General features: G+C 38.9%; 1 long non-coding RNA gene across 1 annotated transcript in view; it reads left to right on the top strand.

The window, feature by feature from the left end:
* Window positions 1-15,232, top strand: part of LOC125323687 — a 52,705-nt gene that overhangs the window by 26,368 nt on the left and 11,105 nt on the right. The window contains exon 2 of the long non-coding RNA XR_007202610.1: window positions 13,239-13,354. This is a non-coding gene — a long non-coding RNA (uncharacterized LOC125323687). The remainder of the gene's footprint in view (window positions 1-13,238; window positions 13,355-15,232) is intronic.

Raw genomic sequence — 15,232 nt, 5'->3', positions numbered from 1 at the left:
TATGTCTCTTTAAATCTACTATGATGAACAAACCATTTTTAATTTCTTTTTTTTTTATTCTGAGAAGCCTGGGTACACCAATGCCAAGCACAGAGATCTACATAAAGGCTAAAAAGGAAAGTTTGTTTCCTACTGTTTAGGGTAGGAAAAATCTTTTTGGACAAGTCAGGACAATGCAAGGGTACAGAAGTATGTGTACACCTGGAAAATGCATATCTTTCTGGATTATGACAACTTTACTTTTATGTCTGCTGCGGCAGCGCTAAATCTGGAAATTATATCCCACAGGAAACCTGCGTATTTTAACATTTGCTTTTTTCCTCAAATCAGGAAAAAAAAAATTTTAATGAAAATTCCAGAAAAATATGAATCTGGAGACATTCTGACATTCCTTAAGTTGAAGCTTTATCTCTCAGCTACTTCAAGTAAACAGAGATGCTTTAATTTTTTCTTTTCAAAATTAAGCTACATTTTCCCAGTGACATCTCACCTCAAAGGGACTGACTGGAGTTCAAAGTCCTGAGCAGTGCTCCTGTGCTGGAGCTGGAGTTGAGTGTCATATCCATGCAGGCATGACAAGTACCACTTTGTATTATGCTGTTGGATACATTAGTCCTGCATGAAGCCTGGCCTGTAGAAACAGAAGCTAGGCTTTCTTCTCACAAAGTGATGTGAGATGGTGGATTTGAAACCGTGTTCCTGAAGCACTTTAGATGAAAAGGCATATCAGATAAAGACCTGAAAAAGTGTCTCACTTGTTTTTCAGTAGAAAATCTTGGTCCATTTGGCCGTCTTTTTTGAAGCAAGCATTTTCCTGAACTACGCAGGAACAAAGACTGCAGATATGAAAACTCTGAGAAACCTCCTTCTCTCTCAGCTGCACTCTTTGCAAGGCTTCCTGCTCCCTGAAAAACCACATTCTGTGAGCACCATAACCTAAAACCTTCACAGCAGCAGCACCTCTGCACAGGGGTAGTTCCTCCAGAGGAAGAGCTCCTTGTCTCCTGAGTATTTATCTAATTTTTAGCTCCTGCCTTGATGGTACCATGTCATAAAACCTCTTTTATTTCAAAGGCCATTCCTGTGCCTTTGTGTGGCCTTGGTTAACAGCTTTTTTTGATGCTGAAAAGTTTCTTTTTGGTCTACACACATGCATGTGCTCTATATGCCCTGCATGTGCAGGAAGACAGGTGATGTAGGATAGGTTCTGTGGGCTTTGTGGCTATGGACAAGCACACTACTGGTGTAGCCTTGGTGCAAGATATACTTAAGACTTCAAGAACAGCTTACACTGTCATATATGGATGAAGAGGATGCAGCAAGCATTTATATCTTATTTCCATGGGTTTATAAATATCCACGGCTGATATTTTTTACCTGCAGATGGACATTACTCCCCACAGTTGTTTATATATTTTATCCATAATTTTGCACAGTTTTTAACTCTGTGTGAGGTCAAGACCATTGCTAGCATAAATTGATATTGCCATATTTAAATTAATTGAGCTATGCTAGTTTATACTGTCTAGGAGCTGGTTTTCATACAATTTTAGCTGTTGATTGCCAAAGCAATTACAAATGTCCCTATTTATCAAAAGTTCTGACAATAAGATCAATTTCTTTGTACTTGGAATTCATGTGATTAGATTTAAATTAATTAGACAGAATCTGATTGTATAGAGATGTTTGTTATTAGTATTCTAATTAACAAAAATAATTTTCCTCTGAAAATGTCTTTTGCGTGAGGGTTTTTTGTATTGTACTGAGGACATCATCTCTGGAAAACTCACCTGAGGTAAAATACCTTTGTATTAAAATGTAATGATTCAAGTTCCTGTCTTGTGAATGATAAAGTTAAGGAAAAAAAAAAAAAAAAAAGGAAAAAGGATAGAAGTAAAAAAAAAAAACAAAAAACCCCCAAACAAAAAAATGTCCTTAAATGCAGCAGTAAAGATACTCCCTCAAGGAAATGAATTGTCCTTGTTATTTCTCCTGTCCAAAATATGCAAACCTTTGGGATAGGCAAATAAGCAAATAATTTGGCTATAAATGTGCTTTTGTTGTTGTCTGAGCAAAACCAAAAGCAGCTGCATAGTTCTATTGTAGAGTTGTATTATATGTAGCTATGGATGTTTGTCAGAAAACACTTGTCCTGAAGAAGTGTCAGTGTCTGGCACTGCTTTCCAGGATGGTCTATACTCTGATTTTAAGGTTTGAAATGAAGATGTACATATTCTGGCTGCTGATGAAACAGACTGGCAGCTGTTGATAGTCACAGCTGGGGAGTGAATTAACTGTATAACAATCTTGATTCATACTTTTGAGAAATGGTCCAGGGAATCATTCCCTAACATATAATCCTTCTGAAAAGGACTAGCTTCTGGCTCCCAGGTAGGACAAATTTCTTTAAATATTGTCAAAGCTAAATCACTTATGTAACAAAAGTATTTATGCAGTTGGTAGATGTTAAAAATATCATGTGCAGCATGCACTTTTATTAAAATATCAGAAGAAATATGGCTTTAAAGTGGAGGGGCTGAAACCTCAGGAGGCTTATTTCTAGCAGTACAAGATTATTTCTATCTTATTTCCAGCTTTACAAAATGTCTTGTGTGACATGCAATTATCATATCCTGCGCATCCCATTTTTATTAGTCTGAAACACTGGAATAAACATGAACACTTTTCATTGCTTTAATGATTCTAAAGCAAATATTTTGAGGTTTGTCCATCCTATTTCATCAGAACGCATTTGGACATTTCCAACTGAAAATGCTTTTATGGTTTACCATATTCCACTGGCAAAATTTTGGAGGGAGTGGATTGTTGCATCATCATTTTGAAGAATTTGAACAGCTCAGTGTTTTAAGTATCCTGCAAAAGGTGTCTTGGAGGCAACTCTTTTAATCAGTAACTTTAACACATTTCTGCTAATGTAAATTATTCTGATCTATTGCAGAACAGTCAATAAATTTCATCAGTTTAATATTTAGTATCCACCCTCTGTAACTGGGAGCAGGCAATGCCATAAGCTAAAAAGAAACAGGATGGTTACAAGTACTTGAGAAATATCTTCAGATCTTTCAAAAATTGGACAAGTAATCCACATTCTTTCAAAATGCTTAAAGTTTATTGTCATGTGAACTGCTTAGCTGAATGGATAGATGAAAAAAACCCAAAATATTTTGCAATCACTTTGGGCAATTTATTTCTCCTTATTCCGGGAATGGTCTGGTAAATTAGCATGCTTTAAACACAACATTTGGCTGTCTGATCTGCACAGATGTACAATTTGAGCTCTGCTGGTGATCCAGCTACACAACATGCCACACTCCAGCTGCTTTCTTTGTACTGGCAGAAGGAGTATCTTTACTGCTGTGTTTAAGAACATTTTTTGGGGGGTTGGTTTTTTTTTTTTTTTACTTCTATCCTTTGTCCTTTTTTTTTTTTTCTTAACGTTATCATTCACAAGTCAGGAACTTGAATCATTACATTTTAATACAAAGGTATTTTACCTCAGGTGAGTTTTCCAGAGATGATGTCCTCAGTACAATACAAAAAACCCTCAGAAAAAAATAGCTTTGACAGCAAATCCTAGCAATAAGTAAAAGAAGGTCCATCTATACAATTTCATGGAGTCTACAAAAATTGTTTTAACATAGCCTGATTTCTCTTCTTCCTATTTTGAAGAGCTGAAAGACTTTCAAAATGTTCCATAAGACAGAAAATGCTCACCCAGCATTGAGAGGGTGTAACAGATGCACATTTTAAATTTCAAAGTCTCAAGGATCTGATGGAGAAACTTTCTTTAAGATTAGACAGTAGATTTAACTACAGCAAAATTACATACACAGCAAAGTTCACACATGTTTGGTGTTCCTCAGAGGGAGCTGATCACATCCAGTGGTGGCTGTAGATAACTTACCTGTGGCATTATTCACTCAACTATTTGTTTGGGGTTTTTTTCTGTTATGAAAATACAAATTTCAAAATATGAACAAAAGGGGCAGAAAAAGGAAAACACTACAGCAATAGAGTTCAAGACTAAGTGCAGCAGTCACAGAATCACAGCACCTCAGACAATTCTCTCTCCAGCCTGTCATGGTCCCAGCACTGTGGTGCATTGGCCACTCCTCCCAGCTTTGTGTCACCAGCTCACTTACTGAGGAGTCATCTGCCCCTTCTTCCAAGTCGCTGATAGTTAAGCTAAACAATACTGGGTACAGTACTGAACCTTGGGGTACACCACTAGTGACAAGCCTCCAACTAGACCCTATGCCTCTGGTTATGATCCTCTAGGATCTGCCATTCAGTCAGTTCTCAATCCACCTCCCTGTCCACTGAGACAGTCCATACTTCCTCAGTTTGCCCATGAGGATGCTGTAAAGCTTCCAACAACTTGCTCAGTGAGGTTTGTAACAGGGCTTACAGTTTTTCATGTACTCCAAGTTGGACACACAGGAGAAATAACAACAAGATATTCTGAAGAGGTCAAAACAGCAAAAAGACTTCAGTGGCAACTTTAGAAAATCAGAGAACTTTGGCAAAGGGTTTAGAACAAAATTCAATCAACATAAAACACTTCTCAAAGTATTAACTTGGCCCATTCAACTTAGCAAACTTTAAGCCCATTCTATTTCAAGTTACTCAAGAATTCCAAGAAGAGATAATTAGAGGAAAGAGAGAAAGACGGAAAAGATGTAGAAAAGCACACATATAGCTATCAAGTTCTAGGTTCCAATGATGGTAGAAACTCCAAGGACAGGTAGGGTCCAGACAACATGATTGCCCCCTGTTTGGCCTTAAATACCTCTTTGCCTTCTTGGGCCCTACCCCCAGGTGGGATTTCCAGTCATTTGGCTGCTCAGGAGCTGGGTTAGGGGCTCCAGGGGCAGGTGCGGACCATTACCTCTGTTGTGCCATGATTGGTAGCCATGGCAGGGCTGGGATACAGACTCTAGGAGTGTGGGGCAGGGCACTGCCTTGCATGGGCTAGGCCTAACCTGCCCCGTTCCTCACACATATGCGTCCCAAAATGTCTCGAGGCGTCAGTCTTTCCAGTCTCTCACAGATGCTGTGAGAGACAGTGTCGAAAGCCTTGCTAAAGTCAAGATAGACAATATCCATGGCTTTCCCTCATTCGTTCAGGTAGTTGTTTCATCACAGAAGGCAATCAGGTTGTTGAAGCATGATTTACCTTTAGTGAACCCATGCTGGCTATTCTTGATCATCTTGTCATCCATGCCGATAGAGATGACTTCTAGAATGAGGTGCATCATCATCTTTCTGGGGGTTGAGGTGAGGCTGGTTGACTGGTACTTCCCTGGGTCCTCTTTCTCGCCCTTTTTGAAGATGAGGGTGACATTTACTTTCTACTAGTCTCCCAGTATCTCCCCTGATCTCTACAACCCTTCAAAGACGATCAGGAGCAGCCTCACTGTTGTGTCCACCAGCTCTCTCAGCACTGTGGATGCATTCTGTTGGGGCCCATGGACCTGTGCATGTCAAATTTGTCTAGTTCTCTAACCCAATCGTCCTTGACTGAGGCAAAGTCATCAGTCTTGAGGCTGATGGTGACTTTCCTGTGTAGAAGTCATACTTTGACTAGTAATATATCATCTCTGACAGAGAATTGTTATAACAATTCTATGAACACACCAACAGTGTTATTAATCAAACTGTTTATATTGTTTATATACAGAAAGCCTTTATCCATGATATTTCTTCTAAAAATTGTTGGTTTTCTTCTGACCGCAGTTTCTGGTATTTCAAAGGAACATCTGTCCATTTTTCCATTTTTCTTCTTCCAAAGAAAGGACAATTATTAAAAAATCTATCACTGTAAGATTAAGGTCATATTTAATTCAAACAGTTTAAGGCAGTAAAGTCACATTCTGTACAGAAAAAATAACCTGCAGTACTATCAGAACTAGCAGAAGTAATGAAATTTTCTGTCATCTAAAATAGGCTAAAATTCCTTATGCAATATTTATGCAATTAGAGAATTGATAGTGGAGTCCCAAGAAATGGTAACTGCAAGGTCTATTTTCTGAAAAATGATGCCTTTGAATCTTGTGCATGTAGGAGTAGTGCTTTTAGTGTAATTTTTTTTATGTTACCATAAAATAGCATTGACAGGTTGGACCATAATGGCAGCTTACAGAAAGTTGCTATTAGGCAATATTTTTAGGGGTCAAGATAGCCCCCCATATTCTTCGTTGCCTTTGTGTGCCTGGGTGCCACTCAGACATAAGGAGAAGTTACAGAGGAACGGGAGGAGCTCTCTGCTGTGATTAAACCCAGTAATGGTTTTAAACTAAAAAAGGGTATATTTTGATTAGATATAAGGAGAAAGTTTTTACGATGAAGATTATAAAACACTAGAATAAGTTGCCCAAAGAGGAGGTGGATGTCCCATTGCTGAAAATATTCAAGGTCAGGTTGGATGAGGACCTGAGCAACATGATCTAGTTGAAGATGTCCCTGCTTGTTGCAGGGAGGTCGGACTAGTTGATCTTTAAGGATCCTTTCTAGCCCTAAATATTGTATAATTCTGTGATTCTGTGATTCCCAAGATGGCCATGGTGCCACAGGCCTGGGGTAGGGTGAGACTGCGGAGAGGTGGGGAAGCCAGCAGGGCAGCTGGAGTCAGTGTGGTCACAGCCTTAAGCATGGGATGTGCCCTGTCCTGATCCTACAGTGCCTGCCTGGAGCAGACATAGCTGATAAACAAAAGCAGGGCTATGGATAAACCAAGCTCATCTGCTCTGCCTTGGCCCAAGAAAACAAGGAGTTTTTTTACAATTTAGAGGGGTAGAACTGTGGAGAGTGGTCACACTGGCTTTACCTTTTCTCCCAAGAGGAAACATTATAGTATAGTCATAAATGTCAGCACTCTGGGCCAAGCAATAACTTTTAATGTCATCGTAACCAAGGGGCATTTAGAAAATTTGTGAGGGAAGTTTGGGACTCAGCCATATGTATGCACATCAGCTCATATATAAATTCAGTCATTTCTTAGACTTCCTCAATAAGAATTTATTTGTACTTCAAACTGAAAGTATGAGATTTATGACTTTCAAGCGCAGCTTAGCTGGAGCATGTAGCAGTGTGCTTGCTTTTCTATGCCACTGGAGCAGAGCATTTCCATCCTCTCATCTTGCCTGTTAACATTTTAGCTTCTACTGAGACAGCACCTCATAATTGCCTCCTGCTTAAAGGATGGATACTGGCATGTGAGTACTGGCTTGCTAGGCACTGAAATGAGAGCCCCAGCTTCTTTCTCTGTGGCAACCAAACGCCTGTCTCATGTAATAATAAATCTTCATGCATGATTTGGGGGAAATTTTAATTAAAGATTAGGAGTTAAAAGCCTTTATGTTCCTTTTTGAATTCCTTGTTCCTGTCCATTCAGACCTAAGCACACTTGTGTACTGTGGCAGAGCCTTGAAATACAGCAATTAGCCATGCTGGTGATTACCCTGAAAACGACAGTGGTGGGTAAGAGTTGCTCATGTTTTGAATGACTTCTGAATGTGCCGGCCTTGTGAAAGGTACAAGTCGCTTTGACCCTCAATGGTCATGAGTCACTGATGGGAAGAACTTCGTGTCCTGGCAAATCAATAGGAAGGAAAGGCTTTACCCTGCTATCTGCCAAACACCCAGCACTTTTGCAGCATAAGAGTTTCTAAATAGGAATTAGACCCCTCGAAAAATCTGGGTCTCTTCAAAATCATCAGTTGAGGGCTGCCAGCATCTTACAGAGCAGACAAACAACGGCTTTGTTTTCAACCTATTGGGACAAAACACCCTTCTGTGCAAGAGGGGAGAGAAAAGGCAAAGGTGAACAGTTGAGGAGAAGCAGCAAGAGCTGCTGACCACCTTGAACTGAGCTCTCCATTGTTGTATATGTAACAGGAGATACTGATTCTTGTCTGAATGCCATAACCTGGCCTTCTGAGCTGCCTCTGTGCCATGTTCACAGCTGCACAGGGGGCTAACTTAGTTGCCTATTCAAAGTCCTTTTACAGCAGGATTACGGGACTGACTTTTTCAAAGTCTACCCATATCTCATTTCCAAAAAAAACCCCAACCAATAGAGAGAAAGGGGAAGAGAGGTATTCTCTTCTGAATTAATTGTGGGAATTGTGGGAACTCATAGGGGAAGGAGCATACTGCATTTCAATAATTATTTTTGCTTATTTTTTACTCTAAAACCAGAAAAACAGTGATTTTGCAACCACAAACTTCTCCTAAACATTCTGTAGAGTCAGTTTGTCCTCATCTGAAACTCATTTCCTTGGCTGTTAAGTGTAATGGCAGAGGATAATATGTTGTTGGTTATTGATCACATCAGAAGTATGAGCCCTTCAGTCATGTCTGGTAAAGTATTGTTTGCTTGAATAATAAATGAGCTCTTATAGCCAATGGCACTTTCATGTAGGTATCTATCCTAAGTAATGCAAGGGGTAGAAATAAACCCACTGAAAATCAACAGATATATCTGGGCCCATTTGTGAAGAAAAGTTATTTCAAGTTCTCTACTGAGTCACCCTCAGGTTTAGTAGACTGACTATTAAACTGCAATGGGGCATACTAAAAACATTATACAGTTCCTGCAAAATCACTTACTAAAGTTGCAGACCCTGGAAACTCTCCTTACTGGCTGCTGCAGACAGCCTAGTGCCTCGCCAACTCAGAGCTGCTGGATAGGGAGCCCTCAGGCCTTCCCTGAAGAGGTCAGGTTTTATGCGTCCATAGACATCTGCTTAAGTTCTCTGGCTCCATTCTCTCTATACGTTGATACCTAGATTTAGATAGATGCAACTTTAACTTCTAATTTTATTTTGATGAGGTGTTTCACTCCCTTGGGTGACTGTGAAGCAGGAAGAAGAAAATTTTATAGGTTAATGAACTCTTGAAAGAACATATGCACTTACTTCCTGGAGATTGAAATAAATAAAGGCTCCCAAGAAATCTAATTTCTCTATCACTGCCTTACTTTTCCTCTATTGGGACTTCTTTAGTGAAATGTTAGGAAATCTTTTCCTTTGTTTTCCTTTCAGGACAAGAAAATTAGAAAAGATGAGTTGTCCCATCTTCTTTTCCCTCAGGAAATCATCCCTCAGGAACAGTTCATAGAATCATAGAATCATCTAGGAAAAGACCTCCGAGATAGTGGAGTCCAACCTTTGATCAATCACCACCTTGTCAACTAAACCATAGCACTAAGTGCCACGTCCAGTTGTTTCTTGACCACCTTGCTGAGCAAGCCATTCCAATTCAACCTAACTCTTATTTATGCCAACACAACACCATAACCAGACCAAGTATGGAATTTTTCAGGTATATTAACCTCTCTTCATTAAAATATTTTAAAGTTTCTCTTGGTGCTTAGGAAAACTGCATTTGAAAATATAAACCTACATAACCTTTGAATTTCTCGCATGCAACTCAAAGTGCTGAACAAATGTGGGTGTTGTTTGAACCACTTAATTCTCACAGATAGTCAGTATAGAAAGTTTAGGAGGTTCATTTCAGTCAAAATAGATCCCTAGACAGGCCTAAGTACTGGCCATTATAAACTATATCTGATAATACCTGTTTCAGATATTTTATTAGTTATCTAGGTCTTTGAGCAGGAAACCTGAGGTTGGAATGATGAATTGATTTGGAAATACTCACCTGTTCAAAAAAAGACTCTGAGTAAAGCTCTCCACAGCCCCAGTTTTAATTCCAAAACCATCTTTTATCCTTATTTCAGTATATTGTGCATGAATTGCACCAGCGTTTCTCTCTTTCTCTTGCTTTGTACCTAAATTCTGGAAAACAAAAGTAAGATTTTTTTCTATAAACTACAGCTTTCAACTGTTTGATGTACCAGAAGAAAGATGACATTTGGAGGATCATTTCAAATTTCATGTCAGGGCTTCAATTCTGTTGATGCTTATCAATGACAAAGTCTAAATTTTCTGGCTCATCTTGGGAATATTAAGGCAAAAAGCTGGCTTCACTGACTTGAGTGGGAACTCATCCACAGTAAGTTGAAAGGTCATTAAGAGAAAGGGGTACAGAGCTCAGGACAAAAACCATATCTCAGTCTAGGCTGAAATGGGAATCCTTCCTTCTGCACCCATTTCTATAACTGTTTAAGGAAAACCGAATCCTCTGCAGGTTCTTCTCCCTGAATTTGATGGAAAATTGTTGCAGTAGTCCAATATGGAGATAGACATGTGACTTGGCCAAAGACAGACATTTCCTAACACTGTTAACATAGATAATGAGTCTTAACAGAGTCTTCTGGCTGTGTGTTATCTTGGCAGTTTAAGTTGCTTGCCTTTAAGCTCAAACTGCTATTGCCTCCCAAGCAATACCACTTTTTCTATATTTGGCTAGAAATTGAAATTTCTTCTTTTTGTGCTGGTATTTATTTCTGTCAGGCACTGGCATCCTTGACCAAAATTATATCTGCTGATGAGTTATAAAAGTGCTTTTTATAAGCACTTTGTATAAGGAGGTTGGCATAACTTTGCCAGATTAGGCTTGCAGTTGTTCATGGATCTGTGTTTTTAAATAAGAGGTGTGTGTGTTCATTCTGGCTGCCCAAGGTCTGTCCAAAATTAAGAAATTAAATGAGTCTGGTGTTTTGCAATTTCTTACCTCTTTATAGCAGGTAAGCGTAGCAAAAAAAGACCCCAAGCGGTGTAGAGACAGCTATTTGCACATGGGCTAGTTCCTGGAGTGATTGTACCAATGTTTTGTCATTTGTGGCGCTCTATCCAAGGACTTTTCCCTTATTCAGAAGTTTAGCACGCATTTTCCAGGTTTTGGAGGACATATTCAAGGTAGAAAACCACAATATCTGTTTGCGTTCATTGTCAAAAACAGGCATATTTTTGGAATTCTTTACTGGTACACTGTACTTCAAATTGTCCTTTCTAAGAGTCATAACTGATACCAGATTTCATTTAGAGTTTTCTTGGGGACCAAAACTGCCTCTTCTTGACCCAATTTTCTTCTTTATTTTTTTTTTGGTTGGTTGGTTGGTTGGTTTATTTGTTTTGGTTTTGGGGGTTTTTTTGACAATGAAAGCTATCTAAACAAGAACAACAGTCCCTGGAAGTAGTTTTGTATTTACATTGTCAGTTTTGTCAAATCTCAAGAAGTAGTAACACCTTCACCTTGTTCTTTAAATTGAAAGAAAATTCTCTGTATTTCTCCTTCTGTTTGACAGCTGTCTCTGCATTTGTGTGCAGTTACCCAGCTGGAGTGAGATAAGTTTTAGGATATACAGTGTGATATATATTTGGATGTAGTTTGCTTAGGGATCCTGGCAGAGAAAGAAGTTGTAGATACCCAGTGAAGTTAAAATACATTTGTTTATTTAATTATTAAATAAACTCTTGGGCTAAATCGTGACCTTGAGTTACTTAGAACATGTGTTGACTGAGTTGGTGAGAGCTCACCTCTCTCTCTCACTGCACTTTCCAGTTACACAATATGTAAAATATTTAGCATCATGTCTGGCATGTTACAATGATGAAACCATCTTTTCATCGGTGTTGGCATTCAGGGAAAGTATTATCATCTCTTACCAGGTCTACTTTTCTGAGCTGCTTTATGTTCTGTGTTCTGTGGTCTCAAACAAAGAAGCACACTGCAGGCAAAATGTTGGTCTCCATGTATCTGTGCCTTATCCGTGACTTTCCTATCACATCTTTCCCTTTCTCTGAGCTACAGAAAGCTTCAGACCAAGTGCACCTTTCTCTCTCTGAGTTGTTTTCACTGCTCCTTGTCCAGATTGAAGAATCTGAATCTTTTCCTTCCAAAAGTTACATCTAAATGTGCAGAAGACAAATATATTTCATTCCTACCACCTGTTGCAAATGCTGTACCAAGGAGATATCCTTTACAATTTTACTCTTCTTCCTAAATATTGTTATGAAATACATTATACCTTGCTCTCTCTTTCTCTTAATCTTAACAGCAGATTGTGAGCAAGAATTAATTTTCTTTTGTACAAAACAAGACCTATTGTGTCAACATAACACAGATATGCCTGCTATCATCATGCATAGCAACTCAGTTTACCAATCTAACCATGAATAAACTGCATAGGATAGTCAAGCTTTAAAATCAATTAGTATTGGATGGCAAACCTTTCCTTGGATATAATTTAGAATTAATATATAAAAATATAGTTTCCCTTAACAGAAAGAGTACAAACTTCCTTAAGTGGGAAAAGAGCCTTAGAAAAAAAATTTAAGGTTTGTAACCTTCGTGAAAGAACATTGAGTTAGTAAGGAGCATACAACTGGGAAGGCAAATATAGACAAGGTTCTTCTTCTTCCTAGTCAGACAAAAGGAATGGCTATTATTCCGTTCATAAAGGGATTCTGAAACATATTAACATAATTAGGGGTACAATGCTCGACCAAGCTTTGTTAGTTATCCTAGTGCCACCACAGCAAATTCAGTGCGATTTTTACCAGCAGAGATTCTTGGTAATGTAATGTCGAGTACAAATGGAAAAAACATTTTCCCCATTAAAAAAAAAAAATTCCAAATATTTTGGTGGTGTCATGACAAAAGCAGCTGCAGTCTAAAACTTTGCATGTAAATAGTCTTAATGAGGGGAAGTGCCTTTAACAGATGGGGTGTTGCAAAATTTTTTAGAAAAAAGTCTTCACAAGCATCTGCTAAGAATTTAATGATAAAATGGATAGATACACACTTTTTGTGAGATGAAAGGACAAGAGCTACTGTCCTTTCCCTCAGGCTTTCTTGTTTCTGGTTTCTACTAAGGAAGACTCTTAGCAACAAGTTGAAAGCTGTACTGACTTGTTATAGCCCTCAGTAGTTGCTATGTACCTAGCTTTTATTCTTGGGAAAAGAATGGCTTCATTTACATCAGAAAATGCTGTTAAAATATCAGAAAGTGCAAGTTCACTTGAAAAATGAAATTATTTGATAACAGACTAGACAAAATGGATGAACACAGGTTTGTAGATAAAGTGATGCTGGAGAAAGATTTCTGCCACATCTACCATGAATGCATTGGCCTCATCCACAGGGTTCATGGCCTTTTGTGTTTCCAGAAGGCCTTTAAATCTCTCCTGAGGTGGACAAACCCATCACCAGCAGTCAAGAAAAAAATCTTCTAATGGAGTCTACAGATGGTAGTATTTGGCTTTGGGGGGAGAAGTTTTTCCCCCAATGTACTGAATGCTGTTTCCTAGGCAGATGCTGTTCTGCGTGATGCCAGGAAACCTGAGCCATGTGTCACCCACATCTTCCAGAGGTGCATGTATGGCGTCAGCAATCACATCAGTATCCAGGCTCCAGCACTGATAAGGTAAGGCAGTGCAGGCAGATATGTGGGTTTGCTCAATCCTGACTCCAGGGTCACCTAATGTGATATACTCAAGGCTAGGCTTTCATTGATCCTGATTCTGTCAGTAGAATTATGCTCATTATCTGGCTGCTGTTGAATTAAGCTCTTACTTATTTCAAGTGCTCGAGCTTAGCTGAAAAGGAGTTTTGAATTTCCTGATGGGATCAAAGGTTGTGAAACTCTCTTCTGAAAACTCAGACCTTGCTACATTAATTAAATCATCCTTCCTATGTTAGCCATTCTTTAATAGACATTGAGTCATTAACCTTCCTCTTTCTTTTTATTTCATAATGTGAAGAAAACTCTTCAGCCTCAAAAACAAAAGCACATTTCTTCTTAAGACAATGTTGAAAGGATATTACTGTTTGTTTCAGTTGTGGCATAAAGAATGGTGATTTTGTATCTCTCTGGCATGCTTAGATCTGCTAATTATGAAATGCTTTCACATCACAAATGCCTTTGTTTTCCTTTTTCACCTACTTATTTTAGCATAACTTAAATGTCTGATGGTGTCTCCATCTGGCTTCCTGTAAAGACTATGTTCTTATATTTAGTACTTTATAAAGGCCCTCAGGAGACAAGCAGCCTATCTCCTTCTCTGCCCAACTCTATGCCCTGAAATGCCTTTAGTAACTCAGGGCACCTTTCACTTTGCATTCATGGGCACTTTGCTGCTCCAGGACAGCCAAGCAACTATCTTAGGGGAAGGAGGATGTGTTCATTAAAGCTGAATTTTTCTATGGGAATACAGTGGATTTACCAGGTACTGCCTATGAACTGACCTGTGACAGCTCTTCACATATGTGTTCATATAACTGAAGAACACTCACATTATTTAGTTTTGTATGTTAACTGATACCTTAATAGAAACTCTCATTATTCATGGAGAAAGAATGCAAACATGAAAGTTAGGTAAATGCTTCCTTCCATTTGGGTGTATTATTTTGCTTGAACAAGAACTACAAGATGAGAGGGATTTTTTTCTCCCACAGACATAATCTGAGTCCTGGTTGTTTTCCTACTGGATGGTTGTCTAAGAATGAAGGGGCATGTTTCCCAGTGCGGAAAGCCAGTCTAAAGTCCTCTGTGTCACTTGGATCCTGTGAGGATCCCATACCAGGGCCAGGTGGAGCAGCAACAGAAAAAAGAGCAAAGGGACTTAGCCTGGAGAAGACCACTGGAGCCTGTCCATGGTTCTACCACTTAGACCAAGATTGCCAAACCCTTACCTACAGCCCCTGATATTATAGTGTATGTTCCACCCTGTAAAAATCAGCGAGTCTTCAGCAAGCTTTTGCCTTATAGGAAAAAATTATACAACTCGTTACAAGCTTTGCAAAAACAGTTGAAAGAGTGAAACAACACACGTTGTCTCATGTCTTTGCTGAGACAAAGATCGATTGACTTAGGTTGTCATTTGCAGCTTCTGGGTTTCTCTTTGTGCGTGTGACATAACATGACAGAACAGTACATCCGAACCCTGAGAGGTTTCTGCCTTGTACCACACAGCTCAGAATTTCAGCTCACTCTTAATTTGCAGAACAGTTAAAAGTAATTTAAAGCTATCAATAGCTGGAATTATGGTAGTGACTCTTTGGTTTCCTTCTGTGCTTTGTTCATATTGCAATGTTTGTGCCAAGACTAATTTTTCTGTTGTGCTGTTGCTTCCTGAAATTTCTCAGAGAGTGCTAAAAGACGTATTTTGAAATTGTTGCCATTATTATGTTACAGGTGCATAGTATTTAGGGCTCAGGAGCGAGACTTGAACTTGATAACATAGTCAAAGACTGTGACTGTATTTCAAGTTGAGATCATGCTTTTAAAGTCATAAATGTCTTT

Source organism: Corvus hawaiiensis, chromosome 3, assembly GCF_020740725.1.
Source record: "Corvus hawaiiensis isolate bCorHaw1 chromosome 3, bCorHaw1.pri.cur, whole genome shotgun sequence".
NCBI lineage: Eukaryota > Metazoa > Chordata > Aves > Passeriformes > Corvidae > Corvus > Corvus hawaiiensis.
This window is presented reverse-complemented; position numbering and strand designations above follow the sequence as displayed.